Source organism: Sphaerodactylus townsendi, linkage group LG03 (assembly GCF_021028975.2).
Source record: "Sphaerodactylus townsendi isolate TG3544 linkage group LG03, MPM_Stown_v2.3, whole genome shotgun sequence".
Taxonomy (NCBI): domain Eukaryota; kingdom Metazoa; phylum Chordata; class Lepidosauria; order Squamata; family Sphaerodactylidae; genus Sphaerodactylus; species Sphaerodactylus townsendi.
Window position 1 is genome coordinate 41818015 of NC_059427.1, and position 18553 is coordinate 41836567.

General features: G+C 40.3%; 1 long non-coding RNA gene across 2 annotated transcripts; it reads left to right on the plus strand.

Moving 5' to 3' along the window:
* The first annotated feature begins 6632 nt into the window (after nucleotides 1–6632).
* LOC125429780 lies at nucleotides 6633–15103 on the plus strand. Of its 2 annotated transcripts, none has more exons than XR_007244047.1 (3): nucleotides 6633–6800; nucleotides 13657–13887; nucleotides 14958–15103. It is a non-coding gene; the product is annotated as an uncharacterized LOC125429780 (long non-coding RNA). The 2 variants fall into 2 exon arrangements; XR_007244048.1 differs by having other exon boundaries at nucleotides 13771–13887.
* The last annotated feature ends 3450 nt before the right edge of the window (nucleotides 15104–18553 follow it).

The following is an 18553-nucleotide window of genomic DNA, read 5'->3' on the forward strand; positions in this document are numbered from 1 at the left end:
ATGTAGGCATATTGGTACTCAACTACAATCATTTTCCTTTGCAAATGAAGCCTGGCTATAGCAGAGGCAAGTCTGTCCAGGGCCAGAATCTATTGTGCCTGCCTTGGAGCACAACCCTACCCAGTCATTTGGAATGTGTGCACAACTGGATAATTGGAAACCTGTAGGAACAGCTATAAAAACCACAGGCCATGAAGGACACGGGCCATGAATCTACAGACAGACACCATTCATCCTCTGATTACTCCACACTTGTTGACTCTCCCCAAAATGTGTGAAACTGTCTCTTGTGAAAAATATTCATCTTGAGTTGACATAGGGGAAACGAAAGGTTTGTCAGTGACAAGACATGCAAGGTATTACTTGATGCTGCAGTTTATAGAAGATAAATTTATATGTGTGAAGCATTCTCAGAAGCAGACTAATACAGAGTCTATATAATGTGAATGTTGCTTAAGATGACATCTTTTTGGATACTATGTATTATAGATAAAAATAATGAAAAGGCAATCTCCTCAAGAACATAACCCATGAGATCTTTAGGAAAAGCCACCAAGTAAAATAGCTGTAATGGACAATCAGAACCTTTGTTGTCAAGTAAGGGCAATTCACTTATTCATAGTGATATGCACTTATAAACCAAAAGTGCAAGAGTCATTTAGCGAAGATAACAATGAACCCATTCTAGGCTGTTCTCTCAAACAATCCACCCTTCAGAAACATACAGAATCTGTGCCTTTTTATTCAAAGATCAACTGTTATCTTTCAGTCTTTTCCATATATTCTGCACAAATAATATTTGTCTGATAAACTACAGAAGTCTCAGACCTGAACTGAGACAACTAACATGAAGTGGAGGGTGCCATCCACAGTACAATCCGAAATTTGAAGATCAAAAAATATCAAAAAACATATTGTCAAAGGCAGTCATCGCTTGAATCAATTGGCTGTTGTGGGGTTTCCAGGCTGTGTGGTTGTGGTCTGGTCCTTTTTTGCTCCTAACATTTCACCCACATCTATGGCTGGCATATTCACAGGCATGTTCTCATGGAGAAAAACATAGCTCACCATGACATGCCTCTGAAGATGTCAGCTACCAGACCATTGCCACACAGCTCAGAAAACCCACAACAGCCGGTATCAAAAGTGGTTCATTTCAAGGCTATCCGATGTGCTCCAGAATTGTGATTTGAATGTGAGGAGTCAGAGTGCAGTTCTATCTGGCTTAGTTTCACCTGGGTTAGACTTCATCATCCCAAAAGAATCAGCAGGCTCGTTGCTGATTGTCTCTAACTCATCTGACCTATCTGGGACTTACGATCTGCCAATGGAGGCTAGCAGGAGCACAGGGTAAGGTGGTATGACAGGTGTCAAGATCTGATTGCTCGGTCTTGGCATGAGTTTCCAGGTGGGAGTGGATGATGTGATATCCAGGGAAAAGTCTGTCTGTACTCAGTATGCTTACTTTCCTTTTCTTATCTGTGCTGCTTTGGCTAGGCATGCTTGTTAAGGAATGACCTTCTCATGAGAACTTCAGAACAATTATTTGAGTCTTCTGGGGGGAGCACAGCAGTACTGAACCTAAGAACTGTTGCTGGCTAATTGGAATTGGGAGGAGGGGCTGAGGTAGTTTTTTGCTGGGGTTTCGTGCCCATTTTCAGATTGGACAGTGATCCTGTCCAGAGTGCAACTCTTCTGATTTTCTGTCAATCAAATGGATCTCGTTTACAACTTAATCTACTTTATTGGGACATCTAGAGAACATGACAACAGGGCATTTTCAGCAGTTGCCTTGCACTTCCATCTCTCCTTGTCATTAAGCAGAGGTTTAAAATATGTTCTTTGAAGGACTAGTTTCAGTCTTTGCAGTGAAAGCTTAACTATGCTATTCATGGCTTGCTGTTGTTTCATCTGCTTTTTAACTATTTTCCCGGGCAGTTGTTCTTGTTGGCTAACATTAATGATATTTGTTGCAGCTGTAATGATTCTGGATATTATATATGTATATTTTATGGCCCAAATTTATTGCATTTATTTCTGTTGTTATAATCCACCTTGAATACACATGACAGCAAAAAAGAAATGGTAGAAATGCTGTAAATACATAAATATTTAGAAATTGAGCAGGTGGTTTTTGAATGCATACTGTTTATGAAAGTAGCATACCTTTTGTCCTGCATTTCTTTATTTTCTGACTTAGAGCAGTTGCTATTCCAGTGTCTTTTTGGTTTTGATCCTACAAGCCTTCTGCTCTGATCCAGTCCTGAAGACATCCTATTGGGCAAAATTCCATGATCTCATGCCCAAAAGTACTGGCCTCTTAGCACAAGAATACAACATTGTGTTTCCTGCAGCCCAAGTAGAATTTGAGGGGAGAAAACACTCTATCCTATTATCACTCTCCTGAGATTACTTTCTATCTGATCAGCAAAGCCACATAAACAGCAATGGCTCCTGACTCAGCTGAGCTAAGTCAGCCACAAACCTAACTTATGGAGCACTTGGAAGATCAGGTCAATAAGAACAGAAGAATTATGTTTAAATGAGCATAACATGACAAGAGTGAAGAGTCTGATAGAAAGCTTTTCTTATATTTCAGATGTTGACCTTAAAAGGGTTTTTTTTAAAGTCATGGAAGTAGCTGAACAAAGCAGGAAAAAACAGACTTCAGCACAAAACAAGTTTCATTGCCACACAAACTGTTAGATTCCAGGAAGTGTGTACAAGTATCAGGCAAAGCAAAGATGCAAACAGATTTCACAATTAGGAGTTGCTAGGCCTCCCACTATGATGGGAGACATTCCACCATTCCACCAACCCCCTTTGTTGCCTGCTGAAGCTTGGAGCCATCGTGAGAGAACAACATTTCAAAATCCATGTGTAATATGTAACATGATGCCTCTTCTGAGTAAAATCCAGACATGGTGTCATGTGCCTCTAGGAATCTCTGGAAACTCTATAATTTTACCATAGCATTTGTGGCAATTGCTAGAGTGACATGATGCGACTATAGTTTTTCCTGGAAATGGCATCATGGAGCATGTAATGTCACACACACATGCACTCACGCATGCTCCTCCATGTCCCTGCCCCTTCAAGTTCCTGCAGACTGCCAGGCATGGCAACCCTATTCACAATGGCTGTGAATGTCATATTTTATAATTATTAAACACATGGTTAATTCTGCCGTTAAACTGACAGTGAGATTGCTACTGAGATCCTGAACCCTGCAGGCATACTATGTCTTTACCAAACTCCTTGGCAGCTAGGTATGATATTAACAAATATCTTTTAAAATTAAAGATAATAATTACTAATGATTATACTTCACAGAGTTCTACTCTAAAATTGGAATTAGCTCCATAACATACAGGCAAAATTAGTTGCCCTATTTCAGAGAAGACAGTTGGTGTGTGGAAACATTGACCATGAGTGGATCTCCTTCTCTGAAGGAGGAACCATTAGAATGAATTGGGTGTTTATCAGAAGACAGATGTAAGTCTGCGCACTATATTGCCTCCAACAGGACATGCAGCTAGATATTCTTCCAAATGTACATGCCAGTACACAGTCTGGTACAATGAAGCAAGGCAAAACTATGCATATCTGGAAGAGGATCAGGGCATCTGTATAGAGTTTGCTGCAGCTGTTCAATCTTCTATTTTCTGCTTAGCCCATCTTTGATGAAATAATCTTCACAGCTGTCAGAACATTTCTAAATTAGACCTCTAAATGAAAAAGTCTAGAGTGCCTTCACAATTTACCTAATTTTTTAAAACTCAAAACAGGCAAACAGCTGTAGAGAAAACAATGGGCTCAGATGGACTGTAATATTCTGGAAATGGAAAGGCAAATATTTGTACACATTTTGGGGAGATACTAGTCAGTATGATTTTTTGTGATGAACAGAGTTCCATTATGCAACGGTATGACATCAGAATGAAGATTCCTTGCAGCTTTTATACAAGGTCTTTCTCCCCCATTCCTTCTCCAATAATGCTGTAATCAAGCCACCATCTGACTTTTTTAGCTGGTAGAACAGATGCCGTGTCGAGTGAAATAGTTAGAAGATTATACAGGACAATATTCCAGTCAGAACCATTGTGAGCAAAGCAATAAAAAACAGACTTGATATGAAGAGGCTGTGCCATCTGTTTATCCATATAGATTGCTCTGTACCATTCTTATTTAATCAATGTGCTTGCTTGCACAAATAAGTGAGCTTCTGTCTCTTGTGCCAGGATTCTGTGCTCTCTCAGACAACATTCGGAACATGGGACTTTCTTGCATCATCAATAAAATCAGGATTTGATCAGGGCCACTCTTTTTGTAAAAAAAAAAGTTAAAGATGGGGACTTATGCTTAAGCATATTTAGGCCCAACATTGCTGACTCAATAAATCACGGTTTCTCTTCTACCAGATTTCATATTTTAAAAATGAAACAGAAATCAGTGCAGACATATCCTCCCTCCATCGTGACCATACAATGCAGTGCTGCCCTAGAATCATTGTACAGTATCAATTTGGAGCTTCAACTAGGTTTCTGCTACTGATGAATTATGAAGACAGCTAAACCAGGTAGGTCCATGAACTTGTTAATCAGGCTGTATTGGGAGGGAACGGTGAGCTATGTGCCTCTAAGTCCAAACAAGATGGACAAAAACTGGTTTGAAAGCATTATAGAAGAATGCATACCTCCTTGATAGTTTTCTGTGCCTATTTATAATGCCAGCAAGCAGAAGTAGGTTATTTGCTTTCCACATTACTCAGTAGAAAGTTATTTGCTTTGCATGAAGTCCTAGATTTTGTCCCTGGCAAGTCAGATACTTAGTGACATGAAAAATCTCTGCCTGAGACCCTGGACAGCTGTTGCCAGTAAGAGGATACTAACCTTGAAAGACCAATGATCTGACTCCGTTTAGGGCAGCTTCATGTGTTCACATATAAGACAAATGGTTATATCTTGTTAATGAATCTGGAGCAATTTCTGTAGATAACGAGTATGATTATGATCAACGATCTCTTCTTCACATTTAATGTATGTAGTGTCTCCAATTGATACGGGCCTACTTTATGCTCACCCCTGCTACATGTAGAGCTCTGATTGCACCTTGTGTGTTGATTTTAGAGAAAGGTGCTCCACTGAGTTCAACAACTAGACTAAGCTTAAAAATGAATAACCGTGCTCATAGTCATTCGGGGTGATTTTTTTGACTGAGGAAGCACACTACTTTCTCTTTGGCCACACAACAACTGACTGCACTGTAATATTTATGTGTAAGGGGTATAAGCATACAACTGTTCATTTGAGAGTTTTCACCAAGGATTATCCTAGTACACACAGGTTATCTCTTCCCATTACCTCCTCTCAGCCTGCCTCTGCAGCTAATTCCCATAGTTAAAGTGAACACTGCCTACCTAGGGTAAAAAGGCAGGAAAAATCAGGTGGAACACACAGGACCAGAGAGTGAAAGAGAGCAAAGATATGCTCACTTAAAGGGAAGGAAGAAGACGAGGGGCCCAAATCCCCCCTCCTTTCCATTCTTAGGTCAGAGGGAAGCTGGCTCAAACCCATCCAGAACAGCAGAGGGTGGGCAATCTTGCACAGGAATACATATCATGAGGTTATTCTAATGCTAGTTCCTATCTCACTCCATGCCAAAAGATTTCCAGGCAACCAGACAGAGATTATTATCCTAGTTCTGAAACGACACAGTCAACATTCCAAACATTTAGTATTTGCTCACTAAGCTTTGAGTAAAACAACAGAGTTTGGCCATTATAGAGCAAACTGAATGTAAATGGTTTGCCTACCCCTTTTCCCACATCCCGATTCAAAATCCCCACACTAACCCACCCTTTCTTGTGCTGCTGCTGCTTCTTACTTATGCTTTGACTTAAATAATATAATATAATAAAAAGAAGAAAAGAAACACTTGCAGGTGAATGCTAGGCTAAACCGTAAAAAGAGGAAATAACATATGGGGAAGACAAAGCTTTCTGGGTACTTTAAACATAAATAGTTCAATATAGCATTTTCACTATCCATGTAGGGTAGCTCAAAATAAATTATGGCCTTTTCTAAATAAACCCAAAAACATATTGGTGTTTTTTCCCCCCAAGAAAGATGTTCTTGATAAGACTTCAAGTTCTTGCTATATTGCAACCTGTACTGATTGGGCTGAATGTGCTCTATGGCTGTATCCACCACGGTTGTTGATTGCTTTTTCCTTGTATAAATCAGAGTTCTTCACTTGCCCCATTTCTCATTTTGTCAAGCAGGAGAGGAGCTCTATCAGTAATTTGTCAACAAATAGACCTTGCATTACCTTTCCTCTTACGCAGCTGTGAAATTGTACCTCTCCTTGACTAGTAAAAAGGGGGGAAAGCCTTCCAAAGCAATTGCAGATGTGCAATCCTGCAAACACTTTCTTCAGAATAAGTTCCATGGAGTAGGGTTCTGAATAGATCTTTCAGGATTGCTCCCTATATCTGGCAGTATTCACCAACTCCTTTGTGAAGGGTCACTTTTTTTCGCTAGAGGATTCGTAGAATTCAACCCTATTCAATGTTTTTTTGTAGTTTGGTGTGCTGTTATGTATTTGTTTGTTTATAGTTTTCCTCTCATGTGCAGTGAAGCTCAAGAGATGAGGATCCAGTGGGCTAATGTGAAGTCAATGACCTAAAAAGCAGACAAAAAAGATGGGGAAAAGAATGTGAAGAAGAAAAATGAAAGGTGAAGAGTGGAGAAGGCATGCGAGGATGACAAAGGAAGGCGAAGGAAGTCAGAATTAGGAAGGTGAAATAATTTGTGTAGAGCAGAGTGTGTGTGCTTGGCATTTGTGCAAAATGAAATCAAGGTCCAGATCAGTGATGAGTTTCAAAAGTAGCATGGAGTAACTGAGATCAATAGCTCTTTCAGAAGCTGGAAGTGATATGAAGAGACATCATTATTCCTACCCCTCAAAGCAAGCAATCTTCCCTGCTGAACAGCAGACAATAAAAGGAAGGAAAGGTACCCTTATTTTAGAGGTAATTAAAATTCTTACTTGCATAGCAGGCACAGGAAGCATGGCAACATCAACATGTGAGTGAATTGGTTTAATTCTTTGTCTTTGCCCAGGATACTCAAATGTTGAGTGAAGGGGGGGGTGGGATGTATTTTTTATTTTACAGAAACTGAATGCATGCTATAGGGAACGAAACCCAGACCATATAGGCACACACAATGCATAACTTACCTTGCCCACTCATATTTTCTGCTAATTTTTCCAAGCCAGGCTAGATTCAGGTATTGGAGCCTCACTAAGGGCACTTTTGCATATGCAGAATAATGCACTTTCAATCCACTTTCAATGCCCTTTGCAGCTGGATTTTACAGCATGGAATAGCAAAATCCACTTGCAAACAATTGTGAAAGTGGATTGAAAGTGCATTATTCTGGATATGCAGAAGTGCCCTAAGAGAAAATTTGTTAGTTTGCCATTTGAAAATTGCTGGAGATTTGGGGTAGAACCTGAGGAGGGACTTCAGTGGGGTATATAGCATACAGCCTCATCCAAAGGGGGGGGATCATACTGTTGAAGTGGCGCACACTCATACTTATCCCATTGGGAGGCAGAAAAGCCTGCAGGAGGCCACTGCTATAACCTATAACACCTGGACATGATGCCCAGTGCTCCCGCAATCTCACTACCCCTGTTGGTATGGAAGATATGTGGTAGGGGGCATTCCTAGGGGTGGAGGCCATGGTGATGGCTTCCACCCCATGTTTGTGGTGGTTGTTCCATGACTCAGGCTCTCAAACTTATGCAATTTTTGGGGAGGCATAAGTCCATTGAGCTTAATGTGGACTTTTCAAGGGTAGGACATTTTCCTTTGTTCTTTGCCTCCCTGTGCTGTTAAAAAGCCCTCTTCCAGGCAGTGGGGCAAAGCAGCTGCAATGCCCCATCCTATCACCTCCAGCTTTGGATGGGGCTGATAGTGTTCATCTACTAAAGCAGTCATTTTCTCTAGGGCTGATTCCGCATGGGCCAAAAACAGCAGTGTGAAAACGTTGTGAAAATGGTGTAAAAGGATTTAAAACAGTGTAAAAGGGTTTATACTGTTTTCACACTGCTGTTTTTGGCCCATGCGGAATCAGCCTAGGAAAATTGGTCTCAGTAGGATGGAGATCAGTTGTAATTCTGGAAGATCTCCAGACTGGAGTTTGACACCCTTAAGTGCAGCATATCTTAAGACAAATTTGTAAGATCATTCATGACATCTTTAAAAATTAAAACATCTAAAACTGTAAAAAAAAATCATACCTGCCAAAACAGAAATAACAGCAGTAAATTGAGGTCCGACTGTTAAAGTCGAATGCTTTCAGGAAGTGTTGGTTCCAGAAGGCCAGGAAGGAAAATGTTAAGTTCCCAAATTGATGAATAGTAAGGATTTGAGAGTAAGGCCCCTTCCACACACACAAAATAATGCGTTTTCAAACCACTTTCACAACTGTTTGCAAGTGGATTTTGCCATTCTTCACAGCTTCAAGGAGCATTGAAGGCGGTTTGAAAGTGCATTATTCTGCATGTGCGGAATGAGCCTAAGAGCCATTTTGTCCAAGCATTCAACCCTCAGTCCATCAGCCCTTGCTATTTCTGTGCCTTATTTGCCCAATAGAAGGGTAGAGACAAATGTCTGGAAAGTCCCAATTAATGCCTTTTAATGTCCAGCATTCTTATTTTTTCCAAAGAAATGTAACATACCACGGTCGGTAACATAATCTAGGATACAGAATATTTTAGCATGAAGACTGCACACATCTAAATCTTTGTTCCAAATGGCTCTCTAAGAAACATTTAAGTGTGTTCAGCGTAGAAGCAAAGTACTAAAATTTTATGAAGCTAAAATGAAATAAAGCTCGAGCAATGCCATCTCTCAGGACAAATTGATATTTGAGTGACCATGTTTCATTTAAGATTAAAGATGGTCACTCAGATATCGATTTGTCCTGGCAGATGGCATTGGCTGGAGGGAGGAAGCCTCACAAATTTTCCCCACAAGAATGTAAAGGGAACATATTGTTTAAAAATATGAAATTGAAAACCTTGATGACATTACCCTTCAAATATAGAAATGTTATGTAAGTGCTGTATTTCTTTTATAATCCATCACTTACTTTTATCTGGCTAGCAAAGTGTCAAGGGAATGAGCTGCCTCTGGGTAAAATTCCATTGTTTGCAGCTCAGTGAGAACAATCCTCTCCAACACAAACTGTTACTAGACCAAGGTCACTTCCAGCGGTATGGCTAATCAGTTGATTAGTTTCAACCAGACTAAGATGCTTTCCACACAAATCCCTGAAAACATTTCCAAAATGCTGTCAATCCCACCCCACCCCCAGCCTTACAATGATTTATGTCCACACTCGACCCCTCCAAATGATTCCTGGCTACCATTTTGTTGCAATTTTTCCCTTTTATTTTGAGTTTGTCATGTGGAATCACTGCTTTAGTGCTTCAAGGCAGGGTGTTGCAATTCTCTGCACTTTCGACACTCCTTCCTTCAAAAATTAGCTGCCCAAAACTGAACAAACTCGACTCAAATGCCCCCAAATGCTCCAAAAACTGGCGAGGGGCAAGGAGTGCGCTCACAAAATGGTGCCAATGAGTAAGTGCGGAGAAGGCAGAGAAATGTGGGAAACCTCTTTAAGGAACCACAAAGACAAATGGAGTTGTTGTTAAAACATTTCAGCCAGAGAATCATTTTTAAAAGGGATTCATTTAAGATGTTATGAGGATGCATGTACAACATTTTGGAATAAAAACAATGCAGAATTCCGCAGAGAAAATGTTTTATTTCCTGTCTCAAAGCTTTTTAAAGTGTCTGTGCGGAAAGGGTCTGGGTGGGGGCGGGAAAGTTTACCTATTTTCCAGAAAGCTCTCTCCTGTTCTCCTGAACAGTGACCTGTGTTACTTATAAATATAGACTATTTTGTAAGGCCTTGTCCATCATGTTCACCTGTGATGTTTGTTTTGCTGTGTTATGTTAACATGACTGTGTTATGTTTGCCATTACATCTGTTCTGGATTATGCTGATTGCATTTGAACTGAACCTGCCAAAGCCAAGTTAACATCAGCATAGCAATGCGTTTTTTAAAAAATAAATATCAGCGAAATGTTTTTTTTAAAAAAAAAAATCTTTTTTTATAGTAAAGCTTGTTTAGTTTTCTGGTGGTGTTGGTGTGAGTTCACTGATCCAAACCAGGGTAATCTTGGTTACACTCTCAATGGAGGGTCTTGTTCCAGCATCTCAGGTATGACCCAGAAGAGCAATTCTCTCAGGACAAGGTGGGTCAGCCTTGATGTATAGGAAAGTAACCAGATCAGTTGAATTACCTTTCAACAAATAGGGTGTAAAATTTACAGTCCTTTCTATAATATAGGTGTGACAGATTAGGCTTTTATATGGTTGTTATGAATAAGTGCAGCTCAGCCAGAGCTGGAGCACCAAGAGTTAAACAGAGCATCACCTCATCGGCTGGCTGAAATGCCATAGCCAGGAGTCATAGATAGGGTGTGCTGGCTCATGTAAAAGCAGGGAAAGCCTGTCAGAAAGATAGAATTGGGTGATTTGCAGAGATTGAAAGATTTTGAAAGGAACTTGTGTCACACAGAGATTGTGTCCGTCCTCAGATTCAGTCAGGGGAGATCATGTCTAAAGGCAGAGAGAGACAGAGGGGGAACGGCTAGGGGGCCAGTGTTCTCTAGGAGATCTCAATGACTGAGAGGAAAGAGCCTTGTTTTCATCACAGGCTAGGAGGCCTGGTGGTGGTAGAAAACAAGAGGGAAGGTTATTTCACAGGGACACTCCTAAAACCACACAGAGGGCTTGACTATTGTCTCATGAGGAGACCACAACAACACATTGAGCCACAGAGCCCAGGAAGGTGTGTTTAGCTTAACTGGCAGAGATAAGTGTGGGTTTCGTGAAACCCCAGAGCTCAATCTTTCCCAAGTCAGTGTGAGTTTGCTTTGGAGTTAAGGGTGGGAGTTTCAGGAGAATGTTCAGGACTGTGTTGAAAAGGTTTACCCTAAACAGAGATACCTGTGCATGTGTGAAGTTATCTGGAAACAGAAACAGCCATATTTAAGTGAAACTACATTTGATCTGTAACCTCTAAGTAAATATCTGCCTAAAGAAACCAGAAATTCTTAAGTACCTCTCTGTAACAACAACCAGAGAAGAAAGATTGTAAAATAAAATCTAGTTTTAAAAGCCTCTCTAAGTTCCATATTTTTACCTCTGAACGGGTGGCAGCTTATTAATTTTTCTGACAGGATTTTTGACCCAAGAGCTGGTGTGTGAGTGAGTGGGATGTAGCTAGGCCAAAAATAGCTACCAAACATCCACCACCCCCAACCCCCCACCCCCACTGGGCCTCTGTGTGAAACTACATCTCTTCAGGGAGTGGGAGGTATTGCAGTAGGTATCTTTTGCGTAAGTAGTAAAATGCTTGTTTGACCATTGGTTATGAATGAAGATGTGCCTTGTGTCACGTATACAACAAGGGGGAGCTTTGGGTGAAAGTGAGCTTTGTTTCTCAATTTACTTTCTCTTTTACCTTCTTGCAGTTAAAATGCAGTTTAGTTAGAAAAGTTGTTTATTATTTTTCTACTGGCGTATGCCCTTTTTATATAGTATTTAGTTAAGAATCTTTTTTATCTCAGTGTGCTCGCTTTGTTTGCTTCTGTTGCATTATTCTGTTTAAATATGAACTATTATTAGAAATATTAGTATCTAACCCAACAAAGACATACAAAGGTATGGCAAAATGGACCACAGCAAGATTTTCAAGCATGATACCTACACAGAGATTATTTACCCACACTCCCTGGAATGCAAACAAGATTCTCAAATGTTGGGTTAAACTAGGATCATCTGTATTAACAACTGATCTGTAGGAAAGATACACAATAGAAGACAAGGTCTTGGCTACAGGGGCTGGTTAGCAGAAGGTTATTCAGAAATGTGGGCACTATGCCAATAACTACAGCTGTGAAGAAGTAGGCTATAGATTTACCAAGGGAATGGAGTACACCTTAATATTTCCATAAGTATATTCCTTACATATGTGTGTGGGAGTTCTACTTCCTGGAGTACATCTATATCAAGGCTAATAGAAAATGCATGACAATAAGCAATAATTATACCATCAATACATTAACTGATTATGTTGCTTGTAAACTTTTGGCTTATTCTGCAGATTTTTTTTACACTAATTAAACTTAAAGCAGTAATTAGGAGGAGCTGCAGCTGAAAAATGGCAGCTTTTTATTGTTTATTCCTTAATTGCACATGTAATGAGGCAAATTTTAAAGCAATGCACCTTGGCACTTAGGTTTTAATGACTTTTTTCTGTAGGCTGAGTGGTAATGCCCTCATTTTTAATACTGAGCGCTCTTGTGCAGCTGAAGGCTCCCAAAAAAGGCTGAAGAAAATATTTTAATTTGAGAAGTTCAAAGACAACTCATGTTACACAGTGCAAAACTAAAATACTTTGAATTATTGAACATATTTATTTGGCATTGATGCAATATAAGATATAATGCCAGGGTCTTGCAACAAAATTCTATGCATGTTTTGAGAAGTAAACCCTAGAGTTGAATAAGGCTTATTTCTTGGGAAGTATATCTAGGATATTTGGGCTTGGATCCTATGGTAGAATTTCAAGTAGTCTAGACAGACTTCCATGAAATGCTCTTCCTCCTCCATGGCAGAGATTGGCCAGAGCACTCAGAAATATTTCATCTTAGATCTCAGAACTCTTTACATTCAAAGAGGAAATCACTCACTCAATTTCATTGTTCAGTTTGATACATATGTTTCTCATCAAATCACAGCTGATTTACCACAACTTTGTAGAGTTTTCAAGACAAGAGGCATTCAAAGGTTTGCTACAGAGGCAGAGCTACCAGGGGGAAGGGGGGGTGTTACACCAGGTGCATGCCTGGAAGGGCAGAAAAGGATTAGCATTGATCCCTTGTGGAAGAGAAAGCGACTGTGTTGAAAGCATTTTGAAAATATTGTCAAAAAATTATTTCTGATGTGTGGCATGGCCCATTGCTGTGTTCAGATTTGTGTGGGGGGGCATATTCTATAATGTTATGGTGACTTTCAGATGACCTGGTGCAAAAATTGTTCTTTGGTTGTTGTGGGGGAGGGTGGCCTTTGGTCATGGTGGGGCAGGGTGGCCCCCAATACCGGGGGGGATGGTGCAAAACTCAGATGTTGCACTGGGTTCCCTTTTCCCTAGCTACGCCTCTGGTTTGCTATCACCTGCCTCTCTGTCATGACCCTGGCATTCCTTGGTGGTCTGGTCTCCCTTCCCAATAGTAAGCAAGGCTGACCCTGCTTAGCTTCTGAGATTTGATGCGATCAGGCTATCCTGGACTATCCCGAACAAGCCTTTATACCCCTAAATTTATAATACTGTTGTAATTTTCAGTTGGATAAAATAACCAAAGCAAGTAAAGCAGTGATCTTCAAGTATATATCATTCTCACCTTTTTTTACTTTGTCCTTCTATAACTAAAAAAAAGATGCATCAGATCTATATAGTTGCATAGATAACTTTGAAATGTTGCTGATACAGAGATTCTTGTTTTAGGTCTGCAGGTGGAATAAGCAATAGATCTTACTGGTATGAGGTATCACCAGTTCCCCTCAATCAGCAGTTCATAAACTCCAACTCTTTTTGTTTTGCAACATGGCATTTTCTCAGGATACAGTGTGTTCATAGTTCAAAACTCACAAGTCTCAAAGGGACTGTAGTCAGGTGCTATACAGAGATGTGAAAACAGCAAAGTCATGGGGCATGAAGACAAAGTGGAAGGAAGAGGTAAGACATTATATAATAAAGGATGAGTCATACAAAAGACAAGGAAAATCAGAGAGAGGTATTAGAACCAACAAGTTGTACACATGGATAAGAGGAAGAAGATTAAGGTAGTATGGAAACCTAGATATGCCAGAATTGTTTGTCTAACAAAATTGTAGCTAAATGATAATAAAGAATTAACACAAAAATTGAAAAGGGAGAGCAAAAGATTCCATGTAAATCTTTAAGCATCATCCTCAGGATATCTTTGCAGATTCTGAATACAAGTTGGGAGACTATACAAAGGAAGGCACCACCCTGTTTAGCTGTCAATAAAAGGAGTACTTGGCTCAGACTCAGGGGCATCACATTTTATGAAGGATATCAACAACCTGGAAAGTACTCAAAGGGAATTAATAAAGAAGATCAGCAAGGTTTGGCATGGCATGATGAGCAAAGGAAGCATGAGTCAATCATGCTGGGTTTATAAATATAAAGGATTATTTCTGGGAGAAGGAAAAAATCTGAGCCAAAAAGTAGAAATGGTTTATGAAAGATTTTGCATCCTATAAATTGCAACCCCCTCCCCTTTCAGGGAACATTCTAGTGGTCTGGAAAGAGAAGAGAATCTCCTTATATACCGGTAGTTGGTTATTTTGAACTCAAATAAACAAAAAAATGGTTTTATTCAGGATTCCTGAAACCAGCAGTTTAAGCTCTCCAAAGTTGTCTTTTCCCCTCCTTTGAAGGTTTCCCAGGGAACAAAAGAAAGGGCAGATAAGATAATACTCCCAGAGAAATGAGACTACATGTTAGGGGTACAGTCACTGCAGTTGTTTTACAGGGTACTGCCCAGTCACTGCAGTTGTTTTGCAGGGTACTTTTGCTTCAAATTTTGAGTCCAGCAACCTTGTCCTCCCATTTTCATGTTTCCCAGGGAACAGAAGGGAAGGGGAAGGAGGCAGATGTCACAGGCAGATAGGATTGCACGTTAGGGAAAGCAGTATTCTTTGCCCAATCACAGCAGTTCCTTCATAGACTCATTTTTGTTTGTTTGTTTGTTTGTTTGTTTGTTTGTTTGTTTGTTTCAGATTTTACTGATTACGGGCAAACAGCGTAATAGTCAGCTGCAGATGTAGCTAGACTCCATTACAGTGAGATTTCTGGAGTGTGATTCTGCTGCTCTGGAAGACTGCTGCTGCCTAAGACTCGATCTGGAGGCCCTGAAAGGCTGTCTTCATTGAGGCAGCTGCTGGAGCAGTGCCACCTCCACAGGTGACTGCAGGTGCTGGTCCAGGACAGGGGTCTGCTGCTCAGGTTGCTCCTCCTCCTGCTATTGTTGAGCCTTCCCTGCAGCAGGATCTGCCTGAGCTGTCATTTTGGGTGAGCTTTGGGGAGGAGCATGTTGCTGCTCTGAAGCTCACTCCAGGGACACAAATGAGGAACTAGAGGAGAGATTGGGTTTGTATCGCACAGTATTGTATGTGGAAGATCAGCAAGAGTGGCAAGACTGTTGTTGGATCTGACAAGTTTTCCATAGCATCTAGTAGCCGATCCAATATGGGCCTCACATCATTCCAGTTTATGCACCTCCACCCACTGAATCTATTTTCTACTGCAACAACTTGCCAACGTTTTTGTGGATCATTTGATGACTATGTAGAACTGACAAGAATTGGGTATTTTTGAAGTGAACTGAACTCAAACTCAATGCACCTCTTTTGTTCCATGGCAATAGCACAATTCTTATGACTAGCACAACCTCATAAGTAAGATAACGGAATGTTTGGAGTATATCACACTAATCACAAAGACACTAAAAGGTAATTGGTTTAAAATATGGTGCCAGTCTTCAATGAAGTCATGGAAAGCAGAGGATTTCCCCCTCTCTCTAGAAGAGACTTCATCCTACAGCTCAGTCCTATTTTTCCTTTCCCCCTCAATTATTTAAAAATGACAAAAAGTACCTGACATAATTTTAAAAACCACTCTTCACATGAAATTCCCAAACTCAAGAAGGAAAAAACCTAACAGCAAGAATGGCTTTCTTCTCAGAGTGTCTTAGTAGGATTTTGTTAATGCCACCCCCTTCTTGAAGTATACAGAAAAGTGGCTAGGAAATCTCCCTGCTGTGTGCTGGAAAATGAAGTTGCATGCCTCTCAAGGCAAATAAAATCAAGAATATTTCAACAACATTTAATCATGGTTTTTAAATAATTTTCTAATTAGAAAACATGCACTTTTTTAGCTTTGGGGGAGATTTTGCGTTCCTGGAATATGTTAACATGAAATAGGAATACAAAAAATTTGTTTGGCAAGAAAATGCTATGTTGTGGCTTATTTTTCTCTGCTCTCCTTCTGTTCTAAGTATCACAGTAATTACATACATTTTCCACTCAGGATTATACTTAATTTGCTTTCTGAAATGCTTAAGTCGCTGTCTCTAGAAACCACATTTTTCCCAGTCCAAATTTAATTACTGCTAGGCAATACACAACCCATGTCAGAATAGATATTTACTAACCGGACACTGTCACATAATGAATACTGTCAGATGTTTTGTGAATATAAGGGAAAAAAGCAGAACGGATTTGAAACCCATCTGTTCTACAGATTAAACATGGGACAGAAGGTGCTATTCTTCCCCTCCTGCGGTTAGTAATGTAGATCCTCCTTGGACTTTAATGGAGGAAGATGTTTTAGTAATGGAAACATTATCCCCGAAAAATGTTACGCAAAAGCATTTGCTAATATAAAAATGCAAGGTGTGACAGTTTTCTCGAATAAAGCTTTGATTTGCTTCTATATTAATTATATTAATTCTAATTGGGGATAATGTGACCATTTTAAAAACTGGCATACAAAGCACATCTTGTGTGAAAGGAAGACTGTGGGTCTTCCTGTAAATGTAGCTGAACCTGCAAATCTCCAGACTTACCACCAATCTCCAGACTACAGAGATCAGCTCCCCTGCAGAATGTGGCTACTCTGGAAGGAAGACTATGATACTGCACCCTGGTTAGGCCTCTCCCCAAACCCATCTTCCTCAGGTTCCACCCCCACATCTCCAAGAATTTCTCAACCAAGAGCTGAATCCCCTACAAGCTCCCCACCTCAGGTTTCAAGGAAGCAGTCATATGAAGCACACAAGCCGTTTGCCTACATAGATGCATGATACAGAAGGGCAAATGTTCCTTAAGAAAGCTATCATTCTTGACAGAGATACTGAGACATGGAATGTGTAGCTCCAAGCTGATTACTCAGGAAGAAAGGCAATGCTCAATTTGCACAGCTAGTTAGCTCTGTACAAAATGTCTCTCAACAAGCTTGTGGCTCTGAGCCTCTAATCCATACCCCTCTGCACGTGTTACATTGGCATTTCATTTCCTTGGAGGGAGAGCCCACCAGGCATATTTCTGTTTGGATGGTCACATAGCATGAGAAGTGGGCAACACCCAGATTTTCCATGTGGACACTGCTTCTACTCATATGAACCAGAACCACTGAAAGTTGGTGGTGCCAGAAAAGGAAGGTATTGCACAACTTACTGGAAGTGAAAATGCATTCTCTTGGGTAGAGATTTTTAAGGGTCTGAGGGGTGCCCCCTACTGGCTACCATTGCAGATAGGATGAAAAAAGAATGCTTATGACCAGTGGCCCAAAAGGCCTTTAAAGCTACCTATCCCTCTACCCAATTGGTACATGGCTCACGGGCAAGAACCCTTGAGGCAGCAGCAGAGAAGGTGAGCAAAATGGCTGCCTAAACATCAAAATTAGGGTGGTGGGGGAATTCACTTTGAATGAATCTCCTCAGCATTGCTACAAATGTGACTTTAAAAAAAACCCTCAAATACTTGAAATAATCCTTTGGGATTACTTCAAGGTAAAAAAGAAGGGGCCCAACAATATTATTACCTGAAAAATACTGTAGCTTTAACAGAAAATGTTTCTTTGACACTAGTAATTCTTCAATAGAAATGCTCCGATAATTTCAAAATGCAAATAATTTCACACCAAAAAGATGGCCATTGTTCTCAAGTACTTTCTCCTATTGAGACTGTGAAGATTGAAGTGCCAATTTACTGCCCAATACTGATCAAGCACCCAAATGTTCTCGTTTTCCGACTGTTCACTTTCAACTCACTCAGGAGGAAAACAACCCTGTAAAAAAATCACAGTAGAGCAATACCATTCTTACTTTGTGTTGTTCATTTACTTTAGTGACAGCTCATCTCCTCACCAATGGAGACCCAAAGTGGCTTACAACATTCCTCCCTTATCTATTTTATCCTTATGAAGTAGGTGAGGCTGAGAATTTGTCATCCAACAAGTTGGAAAATTCTTGGAGAGTTGAACATAGATCACAGGCAGGGTGGGGCTTGGAGAGGGAAGTGACCAGTAGTGTACATTGCCGTAGAGGTTGGGAATTCTAATTTATATGGCAGAGTGGGGATTCCAAACCTGAGTCTGCCAGATCCTAGTCCGACACACTAACTACTAACAAAAATATTACCCTAAGGCATTTTCCCCACGGCCAATATATCCTGGGATAAGGAGGTGAAACATCCTGATTTGGCCATGACTTCCGCATGGCTTCCAGGTCTAACTCGGGCCCATCCTGCAAGATTTCCCTTATCCTGCACCTTTCAAAAAACAATAAAATTGATGGTTCTTTTTTTAAAAAAAA